Source organism: Populus nigra, chromosome 11 (assembly GCF_951802175.1).
Source record: "Populus nigra chromosome 11, ddPopNigr1.1, whole genome shotgun sequence".
NCBI lineage: Eukaryota > Viridiplantae > Streptophyta > Magnoliopsida > Malpighiales > Salicaceae > Populus > Populus nigra.
The window spans coordinates 7,277,384-7,287,526 of NC_084862.1; the positions used below are offsets into that span (position 1 = coordinate 7,277,384).

Below are 10,143 nucleotides of genomic sequence, written 5' to 3' on the forward strand. Positions count from 1 at the left end.
GGATGAAATACCAAATTTGGCAGAAGCGAAAGATAAAATATCAATCCAAAAAAATTTGAGATTAAGCCTCGTTCCATAAAACTAGCTTTGATACCATGTTAAAATAATTAAGATCAAACACACAAGGAGGCTAGAATTCTCAATAATCTGTTTATTATGAGTGTTTAGAGTTAACCTAAATACAAAGAAATTATATATAGGTTAAACTAAAAATACTATTCTACCCTTAATAAATAAAACTAAATAAATATTATTTAACAGTTGGAGACTAAAGATCCTTCCCCAAAGCATTTGTGCTGTAAAGTCTCTTGAAATTTTGGATATTTCAGGGTGTTCAGGATTGGAGAAGCTGCCAAAGTGCATGAGTGATATGGAATCCTTAATCGAGCTACTAGTAGATGGAATTGAAAATGAACAACTTCTGTCTATAATTGGACAATTAATGTATGTCAGAAAGTTATCTTTCCATGGATACATTTTCAATCAGGACTCAACGTGGCTTTCACTATCATCTACATTTTGTCCATCATCAATTTCATCTTTGATGCAAGTGTTTTAAATTGGAAACGTTTGCTACAAACTTGTTTTGTTGAATGGAGATCAGTGAAATGTCTCAAACTTGTTGATGATGCTTTGTCTGAATACGTAACTAATGGTGTTGATTTTGGGGGTTTGTCCTCTCTTGAAGAATTGAATCTATCAAGAAACATTCTTTTATCTTCCTTCTGGGATTGGTGTCCTTCCTAAGCTTTATCAATGGAAAGAGTAAGGACACCAATCTAGTCAAAAACTAATCCACATCTTTATCTAGAAAGGTGTCTGAAATTAGTAGAGATTCTATCAGAATTGATGATAGTAATATTCTCTTATCCTTCTCTTTTGTATAACAGCAGACGTGAATATATATACATAGACTGGGAAACTATTTAAGAAAGTTTTACGAGTCTATAATCTTGTAGAATCACATAATTGATTCACCATAATTAGGAATATATATAGCTCATACCAATTAGGAATATACAGCTCATTGCCACTCCCTCTTAAGTTGGAGCATATATGTCGCCCATGCCTAACTTGCTAAGTGAGTTGTGAAATGCTCTGCTTGTGACTGCTTTAGTGAGGACATTTGCATGTTGATATTCAGATTTAACAAAAGATATCTTAATAATCTTTACCTCGAGTTTCTCCTTAATGAAATGTCTATCAACTTTAATATGTTTGGTTCTATCATATTGTACTGGATTATGTGCAATGTCTATTACAGCTTTGTTGTCACAATTCAGTTGCATGGAATGATTGGGTTTGAATCCTAGTTCTCCTAACAAATTCCTTATCCATAGTAGCTCACATACTCCGTGTGCCATACTTCGATATTCTGCTTCAGCACTTGATCTTGACACTTGTTTTTTACTTCGCCAAGATACTAGATTGCCTTCCACAAAGGTAAAATATCCAAATGTGGATAGCCTGTCAGTAATAGAGCCTGTCTAATTTGAATCAGTGAGACCCTCGATATCTAGATGATCATGTCGTGAGAACATCAATCCTCTTTCAGAAGCTGACTTCAAGTATCTTAGGATTCAGTTTACTGCATCCATGTGGGCTTCATTTGGTGCATGCATGAACTGACTTACCACACTTACGACATATGCTATATCAAGTCTAGTGTGTCCTAGATAGATTAACTTACCCACAAGACATTGATATCTTTCTTTGTTGGTGGGTACCTGATCGAGATACTCACCAAGCTGATGATTCAACTCCATTGGTGTATCTGCTGGTTTGCTAGCTAGCATTCCAGTGTTAGTTAAAATGTCAAGGATATATTTTCGTTGTGATAGAAATATTTCTTGTTCAGAACGAGCCAATTTGATGCCCAAAAAATACTTTAGAACACCAAGATCTTTCATTTCAAATTCACTTGCCAAGTTGTGCTGCAGTGCTGCCTTTTCCTCTATGTCATTTCCTGTAACTACCATGTCATCAACATATACAATAAAGGCGGTGACTTTACCTTTCTTATGTTTCAAGAAAAGGGCATGATCTGAGTCACTTTGCTTGTATCCAAACCCCTTCATTGACTTAGTGAACTTTCCAAACCATCTCTGGGTGATTACTTCAATCCATAAAGATTTTCTTAGTTTACACACCATGTTGCCCTTATCATGTCCCATATTGCATCTCAGAGGCGAATCCATATAGACTTCCTCTTCTAGGTCGCTATGCAAGAAGGCATTTCTTACATCAAACTGGTGTAATGGCCAGTCTAGGTTTGCTATTAGAGAAAGAAGTACTCGAATTGTGTTGATCTTGGCTACAAGAGCAAAAGTCCCATAAGTCTGAGTGTATCATTTAGCAACCAATCTTGCTTTGTATCATTAATGGAACCATCTGCCTTGAACTTTACTGTATATATCCATCTGCAACCCATTGTTTTCTTTCCTTTTGGAAGGATAGTCATCTCCCAAGTGGAATTCTTCTGAAGGGACTTCATTTCATCATTCATTGCTTAGGTCCACTTGGGATCTTTCAAAGCTTCCCGCACATTACTTGGAATAGATACAATTGATAATTGACATACAAATGACGCACATGATGGAGATAGCCTATGTAGGGACACATGATTAGCAATAGGGTATTTAATGTTTGTTTTAGGGTCAAGGTCATATTGTTGCCTAGGAATCCCTCTAGTTGTACGAGGAGGTAGTTGATAACTTGTGTTTCCTATATTACTTGACTCAGGTAAAGTGATTGAGTTGGAGTTTGAATGTTCAATTACCTGTGGGAAATCTTCAGGACCTGATTGGATGAGTGGTGATGGTACTGTAGTAGGAGTTGTTGAGGGAAGAATATCTGAACCAGTATCAGTATTTGGAGTTCTCAGTGACTTTTGATCTTGTTGCAACTCTTGATCTTGTTGTACCATTGTAACTGGTTGTTCAAAAACTGAATACTCTAAAATATTTTGTTGAATTTGGATCCGAGTATCTTCTGCAAAGATAGAGCTCTCCCCTATAGAGGATGCTTAGAGACTCCCCTTGAGATATAGAATTCACTCTCATGGAAAGTCACATCGATGGTAATGTGCATGGTGTGAGTGGGAGGATGAAAACATCTATAGCCCTTCTGAGTATTAGCATAACCCACGAAGACACAACGCAGAGCACATGGATCAAGCTTGCCATGTTGGTGTGGATACACCTAAATATAAGTAACACATCCAAAGATACGTGGTTCAAGATTTGGTGTGGATGGCATGGTGAGGCGAGTGTTCAATTCCTGAAATGGAGTTTTATACTGAAGAGTGCTGGATGGGGTTCTACTAATGAGGTAAGTAGCAGAACAAAAAGCCTCCCTTAAAAATGATGAGGTAAATGGGCTTCAAATAAAGAGGCACGAACAACTTCCAAGAGATGTCGATTCTTACGCTTGGCGACCCCATTCTGTTGTGGTGTATATGCACATGTGGTGTGATGAACAATACCATGTTGACTTAAAAAATTACACAGATCATGTTTGACGTACTCTCCTCCATTGTCAGATCGGAGTGTCATGATTTTCTTGTTAAATTGAGTAGCAACATATTGATAAAATAGTTTGAATTTGATAGTTACTTCACTTTTTCATCTTAAAGGAAAAACTCAGGTCATCCTAATGCAATCATCAATGAACATCACCAACCACTTATAAACACTAATTGTGGAAACATGTGATGATTCCCAAACATCAGAATGGACAATCATGAAAGGCATAAAACTTTTATTCAACCTTAATGGATAAGAAATACGATGAGTTTTTGCCAAAATGCAAGTTTCACAATGGAAATCTGATTTAGTAAACTGAAAAAACAACTCTAGAAATAGAAGTTTCAGATAACCAAAGGAGGCATGACCTAATCGTTTATGCCATAGCCAAATTTTCTTCATCCCGATAGACTCATCTCCTCTCACATGATGTGGATGACTCAATCTCTTAATTGTGTCATCTGTCAAGTCCAGATAATATAGTTTTCCTCTCCTAGTACCACATCAAATCACGACCCTGGTGTGAAGATTCGAAAATAGACAATACAATGGCCGAAAACACACGGTACAATTAAGGGAATCAATGATTTGAGGAATAGATAACAAATCATAGTCAAGTGAAGGGACAACTAAGACATGATCAAGACTTAATGAGGATGTAAGAGATAAAGACCCTTCTCCTATAACTCGGGAGGTGGTGCCATTGGCACTAACAATATGTGTTTGGTTGGAAGGTGTGACAGAGTGTACCCAATAAGACTAGATGTCATGTGATCCATTGCACCAGTGTCAATAATCCAGGATCTATTACTAGTAAGTGAGGATGTGCAAGAATTACCTACGATGGCAAAGGCCTTGGAGTTAGTTGTACCTGATGGGATTTTCGATGAAGTCTCATGTAATGGCTAGGCATATGCAAATAAGGCTTGGTTTGAGTCCCTTTTGCGCCTTTTGTGAACCCATTCTTCTGGATAGCCAATGATCTCGTAACAACCCTTAATTGTGTGATTATCTAAACCACATTTGGTATATTTCATTAGAGGTCTGTTACGAGCAAGGTCAACATTGTAATTATGTAGCCGAGATTGTCTGGACGTAGCAGCGGCAAAAGCTGTGGCTTTAGAGGTTACACTAGCTTCAGACATGGTTCCCTATCGGTTACTTTCTCTTTTAATATGTGCGTATGCAGCCTCAAGTTCTAGCTTTGACTCCATCCTTAAAATCTCTCCTTGGACTTGATCAAAATTATTATCCAAACCTGCAAGAAATATATAAACTCTGAGATGATCATGATGTAGAACAAGTAGCGGAAGCATACATGCTCAAGAGGGATCACCCGAAATTCAAAGGCAACTGAATTTCGGCAGCCGCGGCGTTGAAGTTGGAATGCTGCGAAACTCTCTGAGTCAATGCATTTCGTCGTTTGCGGAAAGTCAGTGGCTATGCCCCTGATGTCCACCAGTTTTTGGCCAAATTCCATCGTTTCGGCCCCGAAATCGTCATGTTTTCCATTTTTGGAAAGTTTTGTTTTAGCCATAACTCTTGATTTCCGAGTCCAAATTGACTTTCATCAATTCCTGTTTGCTCAGGATTCATAGGCCTTTCATATTATGCATTTATCTCAAATTTGCCATTTATGGTAAATTTAATGTTTTGTGTCGTTTCCTTATCCGTCATAGGTTAGGTTAGAGTTTTGCTTTATATACCATTGTAAGGCCTCTGACCGTGGCAGCAATTGATTTTTGAATAAACAAACCTTGAGTTTTCTGAGAGTTTCTCTCGTTGTAAATCATTTATGGAATATTGACGTTGGTCGTATTCATTTATTGTTTTCTGCTGCGTCAATTGGTATTAGAGCACGGATTTGCCGAACTCGATTGGCGGAGACCATGGAGTAGAGGCCTTGTGGGCGGCAGTGGAGGAGACACGGCAACAAGTAGCGCAGATTCGCGAGATGCTTGCTATCGGGGTTAATCTCAATGCCAATAGTAGGCCACCACTTAACAGGGCTCACGCGGAAGGAATTGCCAGAGGCCAACCTGTTGATAGAAGACGCAACCCAACACCTCGCATCCAACCTGACAGCGAGGATGATTCTGACGAAGAAGATGACATGGGATACTGTTAACCTCCACCTGCGAGACGTCCGAGGGAGCAAGATGATTATCGCCTGAAAGCCGATTTGCCCAGTTTCAATGGGAATCTGTGAATTGAAGATTTACTTGATTGGGTTACCAAAGTGGAGCGATTCTTTGAGATGATGGAGATACCAGAAGAAAAGATGGTGAGGTTTATAGCCTTTCGATTGAAGGGAGGGGTTGCAGTATGGTGGGATCAATTATAGAAGAATTGGCAGTGACAAGGGAAGGCGCTTGTAAGGACTTGGCGTAGGATGAAGCAACTGATGATAGGGAGGTTTCTGCCACCAAACTATGAACAATATCTGTTTCAAATACTTCAAGACTGCTCACAAGGATCCAGATCTGTGTTTGATTATACTGCGGAGTTTTCTAGATTCTTGGAGCGAAACAATCTTAATGAGACAGAGGGGCAGCGCGTAGCCAGGTATATGAATGGATTGAAATCATCATTGCGAGATAAGATTGGGTTACAGGTGGTTTGGACTGTGGAGGAAGCTCATAATCTGGCATTGAAGGCTGAACTGATGGAGCGAAGAGGAGGAGTCTCAGGGTTTCGTCGCAGTAATCCAGAATCTTCGTTTAATACCAGAGACAAGGGTGGCAACAGCAGCCAAACAGGCGTAGTGAATCAAAACAAAGAAGGAGGCAGTAGCAGCAGCCAAGCAACTCAAGGCAACAGAAATATACCCAGAAATCCAAGTCAGAACATGAACACGAACTTGAATCCCAACCCTTACGCCAGACCTGCACCTGGAGTCTGTTATCGCTGTCGAAAACCTGGACATCTCTCTAACACTTGCCCGGATCGTCGCAGACCTGTCAACTGGATAGAACGGGAAGAAGGGGATCCAGAGGCTACTGGAGATGATGCAGGGTAGGATGACTATTATGAGGGGGTAGAGTTCGCTGAGGAGGATGGAGAACGAATCAACTGTGTAGTGCAGCGGATATTATACACTCCAAGGCAAGAGGACGCAGGACAGCGGAATAACATCTTCCATTCATACTGCACCGTGAGCCAGAAGGTGTGCGACTTAATTGTGGATAGCGGGAGTTGCGAGAACTTCGTTGCAAGGGGCCTAGTTGAACACCTAAAGCTACCAACCGAGAAGCACCCAACTCCATACACTATCGGCTGGATCAAGAAAGGACCTACGGTGAAGGTAACTAAAATCTGTCGCGTTCCTATTTTCATTGGAAAAATATATAAAGATGAAGTAGTTTGCGATGTGATTGATATGGATGCTAGTCATGTGTTGTTGGGTCGGCCGTGGCAGTATGATTTTGATATTACCTACAAGGGTCGAGATAATACTTATTTGTTCACGTGGGGATCACATAAAATTGCTATGGCTCCTTACAAAAGGAAGGCACTGTCCGGTAAGGCTTCTGAAGTGGGGAAGCAGTCGTTTTTGACAATGTCCAGTTCGGATACAGAGTTTATGGCAGACATCAAGGGTGCGCCAGAGTTCTATGCGCTCGTAGTGAAAGCCCTCGTGGTGGAAAGGGAAGTTGAGGCTTCGGTGACGGTCCCTGACAAGCTGAAACCATTGATAGATCAGTTCAGGGATATCACTTCGGAAGAGTTGCCGAATAATCTACCGCCCTTGAGGGATGTCCAGCACCATATAGACCTCATACCAGGGGCCAGTTTGCCAAATCTGCCTCATTATCGAATGAGTCCGAAAGAGAACGAGGTCTTGAGGGAGAAAATTTAAGACTTGTTGTAGAAGGGTTTTATTCGCGAAAGCATGAGTCCGTGCGCGGTTCCTGCGTTGTTAACGCCAAAGAAAGATGGGAGTTGGCGTGTGTGTGTGGACAACCGAGCTATCAATAAGATAACCGTCAAGTATCGCTTCCCAATTCCCCGCCTAGATGACATGTTGGATCAGCTTGAGGGCTCGAAGTTATTCTAAAAAATTGACCTCCGCAGTGGATATCACCAGATTCGGGTCAGGCCAGGGGACGAGTGGAAGACAGCATTCAAAAGCAAAGACGGGTTATATGAGTGGCTGGTTATGCCGTTTGGGTTATCCAACGCCCACAGCACTTTTATGCGCGTGATGAATCAGGTATTGAAGCCTTTTATGGGGAGATTTGTTGTCGTTTATTTCGACGATATCCTTATTTATAGTAAAACCGCAGATAAGCATGTGGAGCAATTACGGGATGTGTTGGTGGTGCTACAAGAGAACCAGTTATTCCTTAATCTGAAAAAGTTCAGCTTTATGACGGATAGCTTGTTGTTTCTGGGTTATGTGGTAAGTTCAGAGGGGATTCATGTGGATGAAGAGAAGGTCCGAGCAATTAGAGAATGGCCTGCACCAAAGACCGTGGGTGAAGTTCGGAGTTTCCATGGATTAACCACTTTCTATCGCCGATTTATTCGGAACTTCAGTACTGTCATGGCACCGATAACCGAGTGCATGAAGAAAGGCAAATTTTAGTGGGGGGAAGAGGCAGAAACGAGCTTTGCGTTGATAAAGGAGAAGCTATGCACCGCACTAGTATTGGCCCTACCCAGTTTTGAGAAGATTTTCGAAGTTGAATGTGATGCGAGTGGAGTGGGAATTGGGGCTGTGCTATCCCAGGAGAAAAGACCAGTAGCCTTCTTCAGTGAGAAGTTGAGTGAGGCTCATCAGAAGTGGAGTACGTATAACCAAGAGTTTTACGCGGTGGTCCAAGTTTTGAAGCATTGGGAACACTATCTAGTGCAACTGGAGTTTGTTTTGTACACTGATCACCAAGCCCTGAAATTTATTAATAGCCAGAAGCACTTGGATAACATGCATGTCAGATGGGCAACTTTTCTTCAAAAGTTCCCTTTTGCTATTCGACACAACTCTGGTGCTTTGAATCGGGTTGCTGATGCATTGAGTCATCGTGCCAATCTGCTTGTGACATTGGCTCATGAGATAGTGGGGTTTGAGTGCCTAAAGGATTTGTATCAGGAGGATGAAGATTTCAAAGAAATCTGGGCGAAGTGCCTTGAGAAACACCCTGTCAGCGATTTTCATGAGAGCGAAGGTTTTTTGTTTCGCGGAAATCGTCTGTGTATACCCCAGATGTCGCTGCGAGAGAAATTGATTCGTAACCTTCATGGGGGTGGATTGAGTGGACACTTGGGCAGGGACAAAACAATGGCTAGCTTAGAGGAACGATATTTCTGGCCACAACTGAAGAGAGACGTCGGCAATTTTGTACAGAGATGCTATATTTGTCAGGTATCTAAAGGTCAGTCGCAAAATACTGGTCTTTACACACTTTTACCTATTCCTAACAATATTTGGGAAGATTTGTCCATGGATTTTGTGCTGGGGTTGCCTCGCACCCAGCGAGGGATGGATTCTGTTTTTGTGGTAGTTGACAAGTTTTCAAAAATGGCTCACTTCATCCCTTGCCGAAAGACCTCAGATGCTTCACATATAGCCCGGTTATTTTTCAGGGAGGTGGTCCGACTTCATGGAGTGCCGCAGTCCATTACTTCTGATCGCGACATGAAATTCCTTAGCCACTTTTGGGTGACTTTATGGAAGATGTTTCAGACTTCGCTGAACCGAAGCACAACCATGCACCCGCAAACTGATGGGCAGACAGAGGTGACAAACATAACTTTGGGATATCTGGTTCGTAGCATTTGTGGAGATAAACCAAAACAGTGGGATCATGCGTTGCCACAGGCTGAGTTTGCTTACAATAGTGTTGTTCATAGGGCAACGGGGAAGACTCCTTTTGCTATGATATATGTGACACCATCGAGACATACAGTGGACTTAGTTCGTCTACCTAAGGGAGGCCCAGGATTTAGTATGGCAGCTGAGAACATGGCGACACAAGGCCAGATCGTGCAGGAGAAAGTGAGGCAGAGGTTGGAAGCAACAAATGCAAAGTACAAGGCTGCGGCGGATAGGCATCGACGTCGCCAGGTGTTTGAAGAGGGAGATTCCGTGATGGTTTTCTTGCGCAAAGAAAGGTTTCCCATAGGCACTTACAACAAGCTGAAGCCCAAGAAATATGGTCTGTATCAGGTTTTGAAGAAGATCAACGATAATGCCTATGTAATTGATCTTCCCGAAACCATGGGCATTTCCAAGACTTTCAACGTTGCAGATTTATTTCAGTATTATGCAAAGGAACACTTGTATCCTGATCCCGATCCAGAACCTAACTCGAGGTCAAGTTCTTTTCAAGTGGAGGAGTCTGATGTAGAACAAGTAGCGGAAGCATACATACTCAAGAGGGATCACCCGAAATTCAAAGGCAACTGAATTTTGGCAGCCGGGGCGTCGAAGTCAGAATGCTGTGAAACTCTCTGAGTCAATGCGTTTCGTCGTTTGCGGAAGAAGTCAGCGACTATGCCCTTGATGTCCACCAGTTTTTGGCCAAATTCCATCGTTTCGGCCCCGAAATCGTCATTTTTTCCATTTTTGGAAAGTTTTGTTTTAGCCATAACTCTTGATTTCCGAGTTCGAATTGAC

At 41.6% G+C, this 10,143-nt stretch overlaps 1 pseudogene; it reads left to right on the top strand.

Moving 5' to 3' along the window:
* LOC133668693 (uncharacterized) overlaps nt 1–9,933 on the top strand; it is a 50,976-nt pseudogene extending 41,043 nt beyond the window's left edge.
* The last annotated feature ends 210 nt before the right edge of the window (nt 9,934–10,143 follow it).